A 20,797-nucleotide genomic window follows, 5' to 3' on the forward strand; every position below is an offset into this window, starting at 1 on the left:
CTAACATAAATAAATGAAATATCCTACAATATAGCTAATGCATTTATCGAGATGTTACTGTGATGTTGTGTCCCATGTTATGCCCCAAAATCTGTCCTGTCTGTAATATTGTTGTCACCAAATAAATTCAAATTTGTTGATTATAATATAATTATATTATTATAAATATAATATATTATTATTAATTATTAATATTATAATATTAAGTGTGAATAAAATGGAATACATATTGTTGACTACACAATGGTTATTGTGGGGGATGTCTACACTGGCAATTTTACAAGCTTAATCTATGTCCGGGATACCAGCCCTTAATGAGCAAGCACCCCAGACACCAGTCGTGGGGTCAATACCAAGTGCATTTGACTGCTTGGCATATTGATTGGCATATTGTTTTTGTGAACTGATGTCCATGTAGTCTAATCCTTTTCATATTGTTTACCCAGTATGTGAACTGATGTACATGTATAGTCTAATTCTTTTCTGTACAGTAAGTGTTTTGTCCTTCATGTGATTGAATAAAATGTACGTTCTTTACATGCTTACTGACAAAAGCAACATAAAGGTTGAGAATGAAAGAAATACACTCCAGCTGTAGTGACGCTGACAGTAAGAATATTTGGGGACTCCATCGAATCACATCTATTACAATTCCCTGTTGCACAATCACAAATAATAACGAGGAAGGTTACAAGGGCCTGAAGTAATGGAAACAACATATCAGTGTTACGCTGAAGTACTGAAATTCCCACAGAAGAATGTTGTTTCTTAACGTTCTCGGAACAATTTGAGAACAGTACTTTAAATAAAACCACGTAGGAAACATTATCATTGGTGTAAAGTACTTAAGCAAAAATATTTTTAAGTACTACTTAAGTAGTTTTTTGGGGGGTATCTGTACTTTACTATTTATATTTTTGACAACTTTTTACTTTTACTTCACGAATGAAAATAATGTACTTTTTACTTCATACATTTTCCCTGACACCCAAAAGTATTTGATACATTTTGAACGCTAAGCAGGACAGGAAAATGGTCAAATTCATGCACTTATCAAGAGAACAGCCCTGGTCATCCCTACTACCTCTGATCTGGCTGACACACTAAACACACATGCTTCGTTTGTAAATTATGTCTGTGTTGGAGTGGGCCCCTGGGTATCCATAAATAAAATAAATAAAAAATGGGTCCGTTTGCTTAATATAAGGAATTTGAAATTATTTCTACTTGTACACTTAGCCAAGGCTTGTGCAAGGCTACTTATAGGCCCAACATATGAACATAGTAATCACTGCTCCAGTCAGTGTCCCTCTTTATCCAATGATCCTTACCACCAGGAACTTGAATCCTAGCCCCGTCCTGTTGTATAGGACCAATGAGATTAGGATTAACCTGGTTTGAGTGTCAGGAGGAAAACAATCACTATCGTGCCTCTCTCCGTGGCTCTGGGATTAAGTTTACCCTAGGCACAGATCTAGGATCAGCTTCCTCTCCCCCAATCCTAACCATAACCATTAGTGGGGGAGATACAAACCTGACCCAAGATCACCATCTAGGGCAGGGATGCGCAACTTTGATGGGGATGGGGGCCATAAATAACCTGAACTCATCATGAGGGGCTGCAGGTAGCCTAGTGGTTAGAGCATTGGGTCAGTAACCGAAAGGTTGCTGGATTGAATCCCCGAGCTGACAAGGTAAAAGAAACACTGTCGTTCTGCCCTTGAACAAGGCAGTTAACCCACTGTTCCCCGGTAGGCTGTCATTGTAAATAAGAATTTGTTCGTAACTGACTTGCCTGGTTAAATTAAAAGTGGCTTGTGGGTCTGCGTCCATACCCACACATTCAGTCAGAGCCTGCCCTAGCCTTTTGGGGGACCTAAGCGACGTTACCTTCACAGACCACTGAGAGAATTACTGAGGCAGCTGGGGTTGTTATTAGTGCCAGTCCTAACAGATAAATGTTTGTGTTATGAGAAGACAGTGGCAAATGAAATCTGCAATGCAATGTTTTGAATCTATGACCTAAGTCATTTATTGATAGAGGATGACCTCAACGCAATTTCCCTTGCGGTTAGCAGTTCAAGAAAACTGTCAAACCACAACTTGCCATTGACAGCATGACAATGAGTGACAAAGGAGTTCACATGATAGCACAAACAGATCTGAGACCAGTTTAGGGCACTTCTATCAGTCACACATACTGTACAGCGGAGTTCCATGTACTCATTTATCTGAACCTTGTAGAAACACGTGTTAAGTTGTTTGCCTGATTGCCAGTTTCTGTTCAGCTATTACATCCACCAATGCTTAGCATGACATGAGTGGCAAGGAGTGGAATGATAGCTAAACAGACTGGTACCCAGGCTACAATAAACCTCCTTAACTATTACACTAGACAAGTGCCAAGGAAATAGGCATGTAGTGTGTGTACAGTGTTATGATGGGTTGGGTGGCCATGCAAGAAAAGGGAAACACCTGCTCATCTCCAGCCGTGACTAAACGAAAGTCAAGCAGGTATTTTCATTTCACCTGAAATGGAAATAGTCACTATTTACACGTTTCTGGGAAATAAAACAATACGAGTGAGCAAATACCCCCCCAAAACCCATGAATCACCCGAAGTAAAACAGGAAGGAGTATGGAGTTAATGAGGGGGGATTAAGACACAGTGACTGCAAAATTCTCATGAATTGTTATTCGCTTCTACAGTAGCTCTGTCGTATATTTAGCCCTGTCCAGCAGACCTGGGTTCAAATACTATTTGAAATCTTTCAAATACCTTGAGTGTTTGCTTTAGGGTAAAGACTGTCTGAAATGCCAGGTGGGCGGGGTTTGCATATTTGGGACTTTTCTACTGGTTCCATTGCAACATGCCAGCTCAATCAGGCACACAAAGTATTTGAAATGATGTCAAATAGTATTTGAACCCAGGTCTGCTGTCCAGCTCTGGCCCCTTGTGGTCAATGTGTCCTTTCTGTGCAGTGATCAACAGGATCTGGACGCTGCTCAATACCGTAAATTAATCTGGAGTCCATGACACACTGCACTTCCTCTCAGGTTTGCATTTTGGCTCATGTTATGGCAGTTAACAGGAATACACAGTTGAACAGCATGCCCCTGGTGTGAAACGTCCACACAGGCTGGACTCAAGAACTTTAACTCGAAAATAAACTGGAACAATCTCGGTATCACAATGCACAATTCTTACAGTGCCCTTAGTGCCCAGTGCCCTTCTTGTGTAATCAGTTATACACCCCCAATATGACACAATGTAAAAACTGGGAAGGGCTTAATGCTGGAAGGTTCTAATGCACTACAAGCATTCACATATTTCACAATAACAAGGGCTCTAAATGTCACGTCTCATACTTTTTTTCCTTAACAGGCCTAGTTCAAAGGAAAGCTTTGAGAGTTAGATGTTAGACAAGACAAGTCAGACAAGTTCAGACCATACTTGGCATTTGAAATATGAAGACATCCGAGCACTGATTCATCCCCCTCTATTTGTCTGATACGTTGGAAGCTGGAGATTAGACTTTTGTGTCCCAAATGGCAACCGATTTCTTTTGTAATGCACTACTTTTGACCAGAGTCCATAGAGCTCTGGTCAAAAATAGTGCTCTATATAGGGAATAAGGTGCCATTTGGGATGCAGTCATTGTTTTGTGTAGGGCTTATTAAGGCCTCATATACAGTACCATTCAAAAGCTTTGCCAAGAGTGTGCAAAGCTGTCATCAAGGCAAAGGGTGGCTACTTTGACAAATCTAAAATCTAAAATCTATTTTGATTTGTTTAACACTTTCTCAGTTACTACATGATTCCATATGTGTTATTTCATAGTTTTGATGTCTTCACTATTATTCTACAATGTAGAAAATAATAAAATAAAGAAAAACCCTTGAATGAGTAGGTGTGTCCAAACGTACTGTATGTTTTTGTAGACATATAATAAATATTAGCATTTTCCATCTGTGAGAGAGGCAATCCCTGATGCTCTATATAACCTATATGATTGCATAAACATAGTGTGTTGATGTCACGACTTCCACCGAAGTCGGTCCCTCTCCTTGTTCGGGCGGTGAGCGACGGTCGACGTCACCGACTTTCTAGCCATCACTGATCCACTTTTCATTTTCCATTGGTTTTGTCTTGTCTTCCTTCACACCTGGTTCCAATCCCATCAATTACATGCTGTGTATTTAACCCTCTGTTTCCCCTCATGTCCTTGTCGGAGATTGTTTGATTGTATGTTTTGTGCTAGTCATGTGTCGATGTGCGACGGGTTTTGTACCCACTTTTATTATTTGTTGTATATTTTGTTTTTTGGAGTTTTATGAGCACTTATTAAACGGCTCCCTTTATACCAAGTTCGTTCTCCTGCGCCTGCCTTCCCTGCCAGCAACACACACCCATTACAGTTGCGTTAAATGTCAGATTGTTTGACTGCGAGTATTCCCGACCACAGAGATGCAATACCACACACAGCTTCAAAAGACTACCAATAATAGCATGCTGTTATGTGAGATAAAGCAATATGTCTAGGATGTAGACATAACAATGTCATAATTACATATCAGACAAACATTCTTTTTTTTTCTCTGTATCATTAAAGGACTGGGCTCCAAAAAATTATATATTGACAACGTCTTTTATTAGAGAGATACAAAATAAATATATAGCTATGCACTCACGCCCCACTAGCCCACTACAAGGGAAATATCCTCCTCTGCTCTTGCCTCCTGGTGAAGCCCCCTGGTGGTAGTTTCTGAGCACCTTGGTGTCCTTCCAGAACCCGTTGACCAGGCAGCAGGCATCGGTCCGCTTCACCGTGAACTCGTAGCACCTCTGCGCCAACAGGTTGTTGACCTGTATGCAGAATGAGTCACAGGTCACCGTTCCTAGCTGGTCCCCTTCCTCCATGTTGGTCAGCTGGAGGAGCTTGTAGCGGATCTCGAACTGCTCCCTGGGCTCCTGCTCCTCCTGCCCCAGTGCAGCAGGACGCAGTCAGCCAGAGACGTGTCGAACTTCCCGGGCATCTTGACGGACAGTCTCAAATGGATCTGGGGCATCTTGGCTTTGCCCGTTTCAGAGAGGAGACGTTGCTTTGTGTGCTGCTGCCCTGGCATCAGTATTGAGTTAAAGTCCGCAATCGCCTTAATGAGCTGCACAATCCATTGATTTATGTAGTCGACCTCCTGATATCCATAGGCTATGGCCTCCATCTCCACTTTGCCCTTGCAGCTGCTCATCATTATTTTCGTGTTAGCTGCAAGACATAAATGGACATTTTCCTTTGATTATAATTGATCTCTGTCTGTATTACTTTTACTACATACTGTATATTCTTTCTTATCTGGAGGTTACACTGAACACACTCTCAGGCTTGATGAGCAACGATAAGCTTGGCTAGTTCTTTTTTGGTCAGGTTTTCCATTGAAGACAGATTTGAGACTTCCTCTTTCAACCTAACTTGTTCTCCCCAATTAAGGTGTCACCAATCTCCTCACGAGCAGCCATGTTACAAGACAAGCTCATTAAGTTATAGGCTAGCTAATGGACTCTCAGTATTGATTCATTCTTAGCAGTAGCACCAGTAATCATCATTTCGGCCACATGAAAATATATTCATCTTTACTCCCCAAATTACTAAGATTGTGTCCAGACAATTCATATATGATAGGCTACTAATAGTAGAAGATGGCAAGTGCAAATTTACAGAAGGCCTAGGCTTTCGGAACAGTGGTCAAAACATGCACAGAGAAGCTGTCTTTTCTTCAAGTTGAACAATTCTCCATGACTAACCGACGGTGTACATTGGGCCTACTGTATTTGAAGTATAATAACTTACCTGCTCCGTCTAATGAATTGCCATCTTGCACAACGAATGGTTTGAAAACATCTGGAAGTCTTTGCAGAAATTGTGTTTTGAAAGGTGTGTTTCAAAATTACCATAGCCACGAACACAAATAACACAGGTTCAACGTTGTGAGGTTATATTGTATACATTTTGAGAAAAGTCCTCGAAAATGTCTGAAGATTACAGCAGCCAGAGGTCTTCGTATCAGAGTGTGTGGAATGTTTCAAAAAGTTTTCATACCCCTTGACTTATTCCACATTATGTTATGATACAGCCTGAATTCAAAACAGATTACCACACAATAGCCCATAATGACAAAGTGAAAACATGTTTTGAGATTTTTTTGCAAATGTATTGAAAAGGAAATACAGTAATATCTCATTTACATGAGTATTTACACCCTTGAGTAAATATACAGTATGTTAGAATCACCTTTGGCATCTCGGCTTTGCCTGTCTCGGAGATGACCCGGTGCTCAGCTGTGAGTCTTTCTGGGTAAGTCTCTAAGAGCTTTGCACACCTGGATTGTACAATATTTGCTCATTATTATTATTTTTAATTATTCAAGCTCTGTCAAGTTGGTTGTTGATCATTGCTAGACAGCCATTTTCAAGTCTTGCCAAGCTAATTTAAGTCAAAACTGTATCTAGGCCACCCAGGAACATTCAATGCTGTCTTGGTAAGCAATGCATTTTTGACCTTGTGTTTTAGGTTATTGTTGGAAAGCAGAGTAAACCAGTTTTTTTTCTAGGATTTTGCCTGTGCTTAGCTCTCTTCCGTTTCTTTTTGATCCTAGAAAACTCCCTAGTCCTTGCTGATTACAAGCATACCCATAACATGATGCAGCCACCATCATGCTTGAAAATATGAAGAGTGGTACTTAGTGATGTGTTGTGTTGGATTTGCCCCAAAAATAACACTTTTTATTCAGGACAAAGTTAATTTCTTTGCCACATTTTTTGCAGTTTTATTTTAGTTCCTTATTGCAAACAGGATGTATGTTTTGGATATTTTTATCCTGTACAGGCCTTCCCTTTTTTCACTGTCATTTAGGTTAGTATTGTGGAGTAACTACAATATTGTTGATCCATCCTGTAACGTCCTGACCAGAGTTATTATGTGTTTTGCTTGTTTAGTGTTGGTCAGGACGTGAGCTGGGTGGGAATTCTATGTTGTGTGTCTAGTTTGTCTGTTTCTATGTCCAGCCTAATATGGTTCTCAATCAGAGGCAGATGGTAATCGTTGTCCCTGATTGAGAATCATATATAGGAGGCTTGTTTTGTGTTGGGATTTTGTGGGTGATTGTTTCCTGTCTCTGTGGTTGTCTGCACCAGATAGGTCTGTCTCGGTTTTTGCACATTTTGTTATTTTGTATGTTTGTAGTGTTTCACTTGTTCTTTTATTAAACATGTTGAACACTAGCCGCGCTGCACTTTGGTCCTCTCCTTCACGTATGGAAGAAAGCCGTTACACATCCTCAGTTCTCTATTATCTGTAAAGTGAAATCCCTGAGCGATTTCCTTCCTCTGCGGCAACTGAGTTAGGAAGGATGTCTTTATCTTTGTTGGGACTGGGTGTATTGATACACCATTCAAAGCCTAATTAAGAACTTCACCATGCTCAAAGAGATATTCAATGTCTGCTTTTAATTTTTACCCATCTACCAATGGGTGCCCTTCTTTGCGAGCCATTGTTAAACCTCCCCGATCTTCATGGTTGAATCTGTGTTTGATATTCACTGCTTGACTAAGGAACCTTACAGATGTACAGTATGTGGTGTACAGAGATGAGGTAATCCTTCAAAAAATTATGTTAAACACTATTATTGCACACAAAGTGAGTCCATGCAACTTATTATGTGACTTGTTAAGAAAACTAATCGCCCCTGAACTTATTTCGGCTTGCCATAACAAAGGGGTTGAATATTTATTGACTCAAGATACAGTATTTCAGCTTTACATTTTTTATGGGGTATGGTGTGTAGGCCAGGGACACAAAAATCTAAATGTAATACATTTTACATTCAGTGTGTAACACAACAAAATGTGGAAAATGTCACGGGGCATGAATACCTTCTGAAGGCACATCTTCATAATGCGCTCAAAATGGAATGTTTGATAACATCGATTATAATCAATAATGTGCAAGCTGCATCGGGCGCATAACTGCCTGATATGGCAACTGCTCGGCATCTGACCGCAAGGCGCTACAGAGGGTAGTGCGTACGGCCCAGTACAACACTGGGGCCAAGCTTCCTGACATCCAGGACATATATACTAGGCGGTGTCAGAGGAAGACCAAAAAGACAAAGACACCAGTCACAGACTGTTCTTTCTGCTACCGCACGGCAAGTGGTACCGGTGCGCCAAATCTAGGACCAAAAGGCTCCTTAACAGCTTCAACCCATCATGCCATAAGACTGCTGAACAATTAATCAAATAGCCACCTGGACTCTTTACATTGACCCCCCCTCCCTTTGTTTTAAACTGCTGCTATACGCTGTCTATTATCTATGCATAGTCACTTTACAAATTACCTAGACTAACCTGTACCCCCGCACATTGACTCGATACTGGTACCCCCTGTATATAGCCTTGTTATTGTTATGTGATTTTCTTGTGTTACTTTTTGATTTTATTCGATTTTTTTTACGTTAGTTTATTTAGCAAATATTTTCTTAACTCTATTTCTTGAACTGCATTGGTGGTTATGTATGTCAGTCACAATTGTTTCAAGGCTTAAAAATCCTTATTTAACCTGTCTATTTCCCTTCGTCTACAATAAGGGATCATAGCTTTCACCTGGATTCACCTGGTTAGTCTATGTCATGGAAAGAGCATCATGGAAAGAGCAGGTGTTCCTAATGTTTTGTACAATCATAAGCTCTGTTATATAATGTTATTACCATCATTTGTCAACAGAGTTGTTTTGCTTTCACTTATACATCTGACATTTCTATTGGATTCCACGTAAAATTTCATCCAACACCCAACTGATATTTTTTTTAAAATCCAATTATGTTGGATTTTGTTTATAAATCACAGATAGCATGACTGTGGCAGTGTTAAGATTTCACCAGTAGAGGGAAGCGTTTGTGACGTCTTTACATTGTTATGCAGGCTATTTGTGTTATCAGCAACATCATTGTCTTCCAGAAGCGAGCTGTAATGATGGACCTCTCTCATTATAACCCAAGAACCTCCTATTCAGACCCCAAAATACCAGAGAGAATAACATTTTAAAAAGAAACCCTTAGTAAAAATAACTAAAGGTTCTTCAAATCATACAGTGATTACAGAGGGAAAATCACCCAAGGCATACTGTTTTGCCTCTGCTTGTCAGCACAAATATTTACCCATACACTGCAAAACTGATGAGGTAAAATATGAGCATCAGGCTTACATGTTGACAGACTGTCTGTCTCTGTCTACGTCCCAAATGATACCCTATTATTCCCTACATAGTGAACTACTTTTGACCAGACCCCGATGAGCCATGGTCAAAACATTTTAGTGGCGCTGTCATGCCAAAAAGTGTCCCTCTCTGCGTCACAATGGGATTCGATAAAACAATTAGCGTCCGATGCTATATCAACGGTGTGATGACCTAATGATTAGAATTTTGGAGATCATTACAGCCTAAATGACCTTATTTTCATCATCGCTATGCAAACAAGGCTGATTTACGACGACATTTTTGCCGTTCAAACAAGTTTTGTTTAGCAAATAAAATGAAAACATTACTTCTAACTACTTTTGGGTACCTTGTTAACATTACAACATGAAATCCATGTCTTATACGTTGCTACGATTCGGAAATGGCAAATAAAACGTGTAATCTGCTTGACACATTAAAGTTACTTATCTTACAGATCAGGAAGTCAGCTAATTTCCACTCCATTCATATGCAAATCCATTTGATTCATACACTGGCTTGTCTGGCTGTCATGTTTTTATTTTAACCTGCCCTTCCCTGCATTTTAATTTCAGTAGTCCTTTTTTAAAATTTCACATAGCTCTTTAGTACACCCTTGTGGTTGAATATATATGTATGCATCTATTGTAGGTCCTGAGATACAATGAATAATGTGGAACAAATAAATACCATCAAAGGATACCTTACAACTTACAATAATGAACACCTTGTGAAACAGATGTGAAAACCAACCTGGCAATATTTAGGATTTTAATACATAAACGTTGATATTTTTGGCACAGTTGGTGTCATGAATTTATTTCCGCCAATTTTTTTGTACACTCACATGGCAATCATAGACTAAAATACTGAATTCTGGTGTGTGGAATTTTGAGGAGGTGGTTGCTGTGTGGGTGGGAGGTTCTGCCTGCCACTTGTTCTCAACAGGCAGCCAGTCTCGGGAAGGGGGACCTGACGAGGGAGACTGCAAAGTCCAGGCACTGCTGCTCTCTTTGTTCTGCGTGTTTGCAGTGCTAGTGTTTTTAGTTAATTAATCTGTGTATCTCACATATTATGTGCCCAGTATGACAGAGTGAGAAAACTTTCTAAGCAGATAATGACGACAACAGTAAAAGCTGTAGATGATGTCATGAAAAGTTGGAGGGTGGTTGGTAATGGAGGACATCGGGTGGATCCACGTCTGGGTGTTGGGCAGAACCCCTAGCTCCTGGAGAACTGGAGAAGAGTTTAAGGGAACAGGGTAGGAGACAGAGATGTAAACAAGCAGACACACAGGTTACAGTTTACTGTGAGAAAATGTGATGGATTAGTGCAGTGTTATAAATAGGAGATATATACCTTCAAAACTTTTGGAAGGTACAGCCTACCTCAAGCTGGTCCCCGTCCGACTCAGAGCACAGAGAATCAGACTGATTCGAACTCACTGGCTCTGGTGGATGGGATACCTCCTGGGTGGCTTGGACAGTCGATAGTCCTAAGGTAATTTTGAGAGGTAAATTGAAGAGGTACATTTTTATAAGCTCAGCATAACTACCATTTCTTGCTTTCTCAAATGTCAACCAAAGCTTAACATACTTTGTCTATTGGGCTTCACCGAAGTGTAGGGTGTTAGTGCTTTCAGTGGTCGACCGTCCAACTGGAGAAGATTGTTGGCTTTCACCGAGGTAACCCAGAGAAAAATATCAGTGTTAGGGAAACTAAAACTAGCTTCAAGTTATTTTGTGTGCAAATGCAAATAGTTATTATCTGAGATTTTTAATATTCACCTTAAAAGATGTAGACGCCAAATACAGTAGGAGCGAAAGAGCAGCAAGGTTTCCCAGGTCTCGCCTTCCTTTCGTCCTTCTTCCAAACCAAGGAATTCGCCCGGATGTTGTGGGCACATGTGCCCCTTCTTGATTCTGCTCCAATAGCTCTCCTTCTGTTTCTCCTGCGCCTTGTTGATGTTCAGTCTCACCTTGATTGATAACAGGAATAAATGCAATTATATTTCATATTACAAATACATTTCTTACATATCTCTTGGAAGGCCAGAAAATAAACTAACAGCGGACAATCATTTTTACCTGGTCAAAAATCTACACATCCTCCTCAGTCCGTGCCCGAAGGTGGTCCTCAAAGGCGTTCTGATCTGGTTTGACAACTTCCACCACCTCAGGTGGGGTTTCAGTGAAAGTACATTATACAAAATTAGCAATAGACCAACAACAACACCATGTAAATCATCGGTGAACCGTGGGTTAAGGATGTCCATCATCACCTTGGTGGTGGCCTCGCCAGTCTCGTCCTTGATGGGTATTATAAAAAACGAAAATCTATTTTCGGTTCCAAGTACCCTTTTTAATGGGTTACAAAAGGGAATTCAGAGTTAAGCACGTACTCTTCATTTACTGACCTTAAAACCTCTTTGGGCTAGGCGTGCCTCAAGCGACCCACCTCGACAACATCCGGTGAAATTGCAGAGCGCCAAATTCAAATTACAGAAATCGTAATATTAAACTTTCATGAAAATACAAGTGTCATACATCATGTAAAAGCTTAACTTCTTGTTAATCCTGCCATGTTCTCAGATTTCAAAAAGGCTTTACGGCGAAAGCACACCATGCGATTATCTGAGGACAGCGCCCCGCATACAAAGCATTAAAAACATTTTCCAACCAAGCAGATGCACCGGGAAAGTCAGAAATAGCGATAAACTAAATCGCTTACCTTTGAAGATCTTCATCTTTTTGCAATCCCAAATGTCCCTGTTACACGATGAATGGTCGTTTTGTTCGATAAAGTCCCAAAAATGTCAGTTTATTTGGCGCGTTTGATTCAGAAATATACCTGTTCCAACTCGCCCAACATGCCTACAAAGGAATGTAAAAAGTAACCTGTAAACTTGGTCCAAACATTTCAAACAACGGTTCTAATCCCACCTCAGGTACCCTAATATGTAAATAATAGATACAATTGAAGACGGAATAAACTGTTTTCAATACCGGAGAAAAGCAACGAGGAGCGCGCAGTCATTCACACGCACCAAAATACTAGAGTCCTTTTGAGTGACACTTAGAAAGAATACGAATACTTCTTCATTTTCCCCCACAAAAACATCAAACTATTTCTAAAGACTGTTGACATCTAGTGGAAGCCATAGGAACTGCAATCTGGGTCCTAATAATTAGGCTTTCCCATCGAAAAGCATTGGAAAGTCGAATGACCTCAAAAAATGTTTTTCCTGGATGGATTGTCCTTGGGGTTTCGCCTGCCAAAACAGTTCTGTTATACTCACAGACATTATTTTAACAGTTTTTTCACCTGGATTTAGTTGGTAAGCCTATGTCATGGAAAGAACAGGTGTTCCTAATGTTTTGTACACATACTTTTACAGCTTTACCATTGAGAGCATCCTGAATGGTTGTATCAACGTCTGGTATGGTAACTGCACCGCCCACGACTGGAAGGGCCTACAGAGGGTGGTGCGGATGGCCCAGCGCATCACTGGGGGCGAGCTCCCAGCCATCCAGGCGGTGTCTGAGCCATGGAATGTTCTCTCCATGCTCCTGTCCGGCAGGTGGTACCGGTGCATCAAGGCTCAGACCAACAGACTCCTAAACAGCTTCTATCTCCTGGCCATAAAACAGACTATCCACACTGACTCTATGTCCATCCACAGGTCTATACCCACTCAGACACAAATGATGTTGCTGCTAAAAAGATTATTGATTAGATTTATTGGTCCCGCTTTAAATGATGTTCAGCTTATAAAGGCTTCATAAAGCCTTTATAAGCACTACATACATGTTCTAAAAAGCATCTATAACCGTATGTCATGCTTTATAAAGGGTTCATAAATGTAGAATAACTGTGTGACATAATCACCAATGTCAAATGTGACATAATCCAGTATGTTGAATATTATACAATCATGTGCTTTATAAAGGGTGACATGTGCTGACCTAATTTTGTTCCCAGACACTTCCGCCCCAAATGTGCGGAAGGTCTGGTGGAACAACTCATCAAACGTGGCCTTCATTAGTTAGGGTCAGGTTTAAAATCAAATTTTAAGAAGAGTAATTGTGGAAATTGGCAGGGTTTAGCCATAATTATGACTTTGTGGCTGTGTTAACTAGAGACGACTAGGGGGAATGATGACTAATACTTTACTCAGTAAGGTCCCTCCCATAGAATTCTATGGTCACTCCCACTAAGGCCAACTTTGAATGGTTGATATCCCAGGGTTATATAGGCTGGGTGCACAATAGCCTGGGGATGACGTTACACCAATAAACAATTACCTTGATGAAAGCCCCCAACATAAGGACATTGAAAGTAATTTTCTTCTGGAAGCAAGTTCCATGTTCCTCATTACACAAACACACACACAACAATATAACGAGCCATATCGTGTGATTCTGAACCCAGTCAGGTCTTTGACACATTCACCCACTCCCCCACTGAAAGATCAGTCACAAAATGTTGGTACCATTGTAACAGGTTGTAAACACATCCATAAAGACTCTATATTGCATGACACTGTAGTTACTTTAAAGTCAGACCCCTTTGATCATTTATAACATATAGATAAATGCCTTATATCATATGACGCTATACTTACTATAAAGTCAGACACCTTTGCTCATTCATAATACATACATAAAGGCTCAATGATGTAACCACAAATGTATTAACACTTAGGGAATCATCACTGACAAAACACATACATATTAAAGGCATGATTAAACCATACATTTCCTTTTATTTTTTACATTTAAATCAATAAAAAGTGAAGTTTCAAAAAGTCCAGAAATGCAATTACATTGAACATTACACAGGGGTGTGAATAGTGTAGCTAGTCCCTGAGCTGGCAGACAAATGGTTCTTGCCTCTCTGCCTTCTGGAGGTACTGCATGTTTGTTCCAACCTTAAAAGTAACAACAAAGAAAGTTAGCAGGTCTGTTAGGAAATGCCTTTGTCACACTAGCTGGATAAGGGCATTTATTTTCAGCACCAGAAAGAGTCGAAATGGGGAGATGGTAAACATTCGATTTGTATGATTATATTCCGCTTTCATTTACGAATCTCATGACGTGACAATGAGACGTGGCTGTATCTAGGGGGATTTTTATTTAGCTGAGCCTGTTAGTGAGCTAAATTTAATTAGCTTGCTAGTAATTCATGTGAAGTCGCCGAATTTATTTGAAATAACGATTAAGGTAGCTATGTAATCTAACTCAACACTTAACTACTACATTTAAATGATACATTTACAACTATACATTTAAAATTACAATAAATATAGGTTAACTTACTCGTTTTTTGCTCTTCAGTTGGACCAAAAGTGGGCATTTGATTTGCGAACTCATTACATGTGCGCTTACTGCGCTACAGAAACACCCCTAACCAAACAATAGTGCACTGAATTAAAGAGCAACTACTCTCAAAAAAAGATTTTTCTTAGATTTTTCCCAGAACTCAAAAGTCATCCCCTGATGTGGTTTAAGCATTGATGTGAACACAGAACATCCAATTATGTTGTTTTTCTATTTTAAAAGTGTGAAAAAACTGGGTCAAAATCTGAAAAAATTGAGATGAAACGTAAAAACAGATTTTTGAGGAAAAACAAAACAGAATTAGGCAAAAGAAAATCAAACAGATAGCTAGCTATGCACCCAGTAGGGGAGAGAGGTTGGGCCATCCTAGAAATGTTTTAGAGAAATATAATATATACAATTTAGCAGACGCTTTTATCTAAAGCGACTTACAGTCATGCGTGCATACATTTTTACATATGGGTGGTCCTGGGAATAGAACCCACTATCCTGGCGTTGCAATGCTCACCAAGATGCGTGACAAGGTTATAATTCCTTTGTGAAGCCTCATTTTAATATGTTTTATAAAGCCTTTTTAAAACATAGGTTTATGTCATATTTGAAATAGTGGGTTATGTCACATTTGACATTGGTGGTTAAGTCACACAGTTATGACACATTTATGAACCCTTTATAGAGCAGGACATATGGTTACAGATGATTTGGGCTCCCGGATGGCGCAGCGGTCTAAGGCACTGAATCTTAGTGCTACAGGCGCCACTACACACCCTGGTTCGATCCCGGGCTGTATCACAACCGGCCGTGATCGGGAGTCCCATAGGGCGGCACACAATTGGCACAGCGTCGTCTGGATTAGGGGAGGGTTTGGCCGGGGTAGGCCTTCATTGTAAAATAAGAATTCGTTCTTAACTGACTTGCCTAGTTAAATAAAATAAAAGGTTCAATTTGGGACACATTTATGTAGTGTTTATGAAGGCTTTATGAAGCCTTTATAAGCTCCACGTTATTTAAAGCGGGACCGATGTATTACTACATTATGCTGCTAACCATTGATTATTGATTGCCATTACTATTAGTATTTATCCTGCTACTGATCATTCTTACACCTGTTTACATGTATTTATTACCATTAGTACCATTAGTATTTATACTGTATATCATACTACCAGTCACTTTTTATGTTTAAACCCACCTCAACCACTCCAGTACCCCTGCAAATTGAATACGATACTGACACTGGCAAGTATATATACTATATATACAAAAGTATGTGGACACCACTTCAAATTAGTGGATTTGGCTATTTCAGCCACACCCGTTGCTGACAGGTTTATAAAATCGAGCACACAGCCATGTAATCTCCATAGACAAAGATTGGCAGTAGAATGGCCTTACTGAAAAGCTTGGTGACTTTCAATGTGGCACCATCATGGGATGCCACCTTTCCAACAAGTCAGTTCATCAAATTTTAGCCCTGTTGGAGCTGCCCCGGTGAACTGTATGTGCTGCTATTGTGAATTGGAAACGTCTAGGAGCAACATCGACTCAGCCGCAGAGGTGGTAGGCTACACAAGCTCACAGAACAGGACCGCCGAGTGCTGAAGCGCGTAGTGAGTAAAAATTGTCTGTCCTCGATTGCAACACTCACTACCTCTTGAAACAACATGAAAACAATAACTATTCGCCGGGAGCTTCATGAAATGGGTTTCCATGGCCGTGCAGCCGCACACAAGCCTAAGATCACCATGCGCAATGCCATATGCAAATATAATATTTTTTGTTCTATTTTCTATTAATATCTATATTATTATTATCACTGCATTGTTGGATAAGCACTCTCAACGTAAGAATTGCAATGTACTGTTTTATACCTGCTGTATCCTGTGCACAGGCGAATAAACTTTAAAACTTGTCTCCCTCTGCCCATTCATTGAGTACACAGACACACTCACTGACACGCACACGCACACACACACACACACACACACACACACACACACACACACACACACACACACACACACACACACACACACACACACACACACACACACACACACACACACACACACACACACACACACACACACACACACACACACACACACACACACACACACACACACACAAACTCCTCCTCCAGCAGCCTTTCTCCAATCGCCCTCTATTTTTCCTCAGACGCTACCCCTCCCCCATGTTGGGAGCGCATATACCTAAACGTGACCATACTCTTCGCCCTTGTTAGCTAACCCCCCCTCCAGCATAGGTTGGCTGTAGCTTCCTGTTTTTGTATTTGTTTCCCATGTTTAGCTGTACTGTATGGTTGTTGTCTGGCTGGCTGTGTAGGCCTTAGGCCAACTGTACTACCACATGTCAGTCTGGTCCTCTTAGGAGATATACACAACACCACCTGTTGAACACTTGGTTTTGAGTGCTCGCCTCAAACAAATCCAATTAAATTTGTCACAGGCTTCATAAACAACATATGTAGATTAACAGTGAAATGCTTCCTTCACAACAATGCAGAGACTATTTTTTTTTAAATAATATAAAAAATAATAACACGTGGAATAAATACACAATACGTAATGATAACTTGGCTATGTACACGGGGTACCAGTACTGAGTAGATGTGCAGGGGTACGAGGTAACTGAGGTAGATATGTACTTGCCAGCTGGTCAGCGCATGCTCTGACGTCCTGGTAATCCGTCTGGCTCTGCGACCTTGTGAATGTTAACCTGTTTAAAGGTCTCACATCGGCTACGGATGAGCCTCTATATCAGTAACTCCTTAGGAAAGTGGGTCTGTGGGATAGAACTTGTGTGAATTATTATTTAAGAGTTAACTATTTATTAATTATGTTCACACCGAATATATAAACAGGCATGGGGATGAAAAAAATACTGTAAAATGGGAAAAATGTGTTAATTTAAGTAATTTTTGGTCCATCATTTTATTTTATTCTATTGTCTGCTGATGTCAAGATTTTTCTAGACCAGGAAATTATTCAGGGACCCCTCCCCCCCGGAAAAAATTATTATTACGCATTTTCAAGTCAACGGACCATTCAATCTTGCAAAAGTGAGCCAATCAAGCTTTTTATGATAAAAAATATATCCCCCAGTAGTGAACACAAATGACTACAGCATGTGAACCCAGGCATGCTTGCAGTGTATACATTTTTACGAGGTCAGCATCTCCTTGTGTGCTAAGCTGGGCTGTTTGACCGTGTCTTTTATGGCCATGTTAGTACACGGTTAGCAGACATGTTGGAGATCTTGATGGGATACTTCGGGATTTTGGCAAGGAGGCCCTTTATCTACTTCCCCAGAGTCAGATAAACTCGTGGATACCATTTTTATGTCTTCGTGTACAGTTAGAAGTAGTTTTACGAGCCAATTGCTAACTAGCGTTGCCTGTGTAGAGGCATAAATGGTTATGAGATTATGCTTATGAAATCTACACAGTCACCATATACTGTTAGTTATTTGTTATTTGTAGTTATTTGCATGTTTTTCTGTCATGTTTCTCCTCCTTTATTAATATGAAAACAGAATCACCCCTGAGAGGAATTCACCTGGTCTGATGTTTGACTTGGGATGTGTTCTGACATGTTACCAAAGTCTTTCAGCATCTGATTTTTTATGAGGTGATTCCAAATAAGTGTAATATGACTGGGCTTGTTGACATCAGTACTGGCCCCTTCTAACATCACTTTGAAATCCACCGGTTGATCCACTGCGCCATGCCTGCAATGATACGGGTTCAGCATAACATTGGCTTTTTTTTAAAGCAGTGACGGGGGTTATTCTAGAATGTACAAAACCAGTATTTCATGAGAATCAACAGTTCTCTTTTTAACAGACTTGCCTGTTCCCAGCCAATAATGGTTGAGCCAATATCCTTTGGGTATTGGGCATGATTAAACAAGCAAAGGCAGCATCCAACCATCCAACATTTAGAGCTAGTTTATTGCATTGTCGCACCAGGCGGACTACACACTTTTTACTTCTCTTACGGAAAGGACAAAACTCACAATTGTTAGAAGAAAGAACATACTGTATTTTTTTTTCTAAATGTATTGAAAGAAATCACAAGATGTACAATGTGCTGTACGATACCAAAGAGAAGTCTTCACTGAAGCTAACATCGAAACTATAGGAAACACATTTTATATCACAACAAGATGGAGATTCCTCCTCTAAATCCTCAGAGAACGATGGCAAGCAGAGAGCGAGTTAAATAGAAAACAAACCAATTTAAAACTGCTTTGTTGCAGTGTTTGAGTGAGGGATGGTTGCATAGAAGAATGTTGTGGGAATCACCAAATGGAAATACAAAGACCTGATGGGGTCGCATCAGCTCTGCATGATTGAGAAACTTAAGAACATGAGATGAAAGTGTCACTAATCAGCGGCAAACCACACATTACTGAACATCGTCAGGTAGATCTGTAATTTACCAAACCCAGCAGCAGAGTCAGTTTTCCTGTACCAAATACCTTTACAACGGAGACTATTGGGATATCTGGGGGCATCTTTTATACTGCAAACCTGCCATGGAATTTTCCATGGTACACTATAGGAAGATTTTCAATTGAGTAAAAAGATTGTATTCAAAGAGTTTGTAATATACTGAATTAAAGAAGTATAAAAAAGAGGAGAGGCCTGAAAGAAAGAGGCCTGAATTTCTAAAAGTTCTCTCTTATAGTTTCGGCTCATGGTCCCTTTCATTAATTGGATAGATCAAATGATAAAATCAGGGCTCGCCTTCTTACAATTTACCAACACCGGTAGAAAACAAGTAGTTGTGTCACGACTTCCGCCGAGGTCGGTCCCTCTCCTTGTTCGGGCGGCGTTTGGCGGTCGACGTCACCGGCCTTCTAGCCATCACCGATCCACCTATCATTTTCCATTTGTTTTGTCTTGTTTTCCTGCACACCTGGTTTGCATTCCCTCATTACTCGTCTTGCATATAACCCTCTGTTTCCCCCCATGTCTGTGTGTGGAATTGTATTATGTAAATGTATGTGTACTCCAGGCTGGTTTGCGCCGGGTTATTGTAACCTGTGTGTGTTTAGTTTTCTAAGTACCGTGTTTTGTTCGCCTCAATAAAGGGCTCTGTTTGCTACCCATTTCTGCTCTGCTGCGCCTGACTTCCCTGTAGCCAGTTACGCACTCCCTTACAAGTTGAATATTAGGTATATTTCTCAAACAGAGGGTGACCAAAGCATGACAGATAAACCTGAAGAGACTGATGACAATTGTATTAGAAAGACAGAATTGTCTACTATAAAAGTAAGCTTAATCTAAATGTAATCTAAATCGGTGCAGGGTCAAACAGCCAAAAAACATAACTGTCCAGTTTATATTTAGTAAAATGCGAACTTTGTGTTATTCGGGTATCCATTTAAAATGTTTATAGATCAAACAACACAAAAGGACCCTTTTAAGCCAGAGTCTAAAATGAAAACTAAGCAACAAATAAAATAAAAAAATACAGTTGAATAGAACCGGCACACAATTTACATATACTTACTGTAGTTCTGATAGCGATGAGATTCACAATCTGTACTTCCCAAAGAATCTGAAAATACAAATATTACATGATGGCTCAATCGAGAAATGTCTCTGCAAATGTGCAGGAAAACGAGGTAGCATTATATATAAAGGATGATAGGATATATATTTGTGGCTGCTTGGTGACTGTAAACCACAAATGAAAAAAATGTTGAGATGCAGAAGTAAAAGTGATGTCAATTAATGGTAATGCTTTGCAAAGCAACAACTTTGGTTAAGTGTCTACATTTCATAAATCAGAGATGGTAGTTTTGCTTAATTTAGATAGTTCAATTTAAAAACTTTGGACTAAAGCAATTATGTGAATTTATTGTCATCATATCTCTTCTGATATTCAAAGAATATATTTCTCTAAATGTGATCAAGATTTTTCATTAGTAGTCTTCAATCAATATGCCATATAAAACTAGGCTATTTCCTTTTTCACGCTGGTCACAAATTTCTACCATTGCAAGAAGATCATTGTGTAAGATCCAACAAGGAATTTGGGAAACTTATCAAGATAACACCGTTCAACAATACCGGCTCGACAAGCAAAGAAAAAGGAACAGTAAAAATTTTTGAACAAAGAATCTTTAAACAGAATCAAATAAAGAAATATGCTGT

This window comes from Salvelinus alpinus, chromosome 2, assembly GCF_045679555.1.
Source record: "Salvelinus alpinus chromosome 2, SLU_Salpinus.1, whole genome shotgun sequence".
NCBI classification, from domain to species: domain Eukaryota; kingdom Metazoa; phylum Chordata; class Actinopteri; order Salmoniformes; family Salmonidae; genus Salvelinus; species Salvelinus alpinus.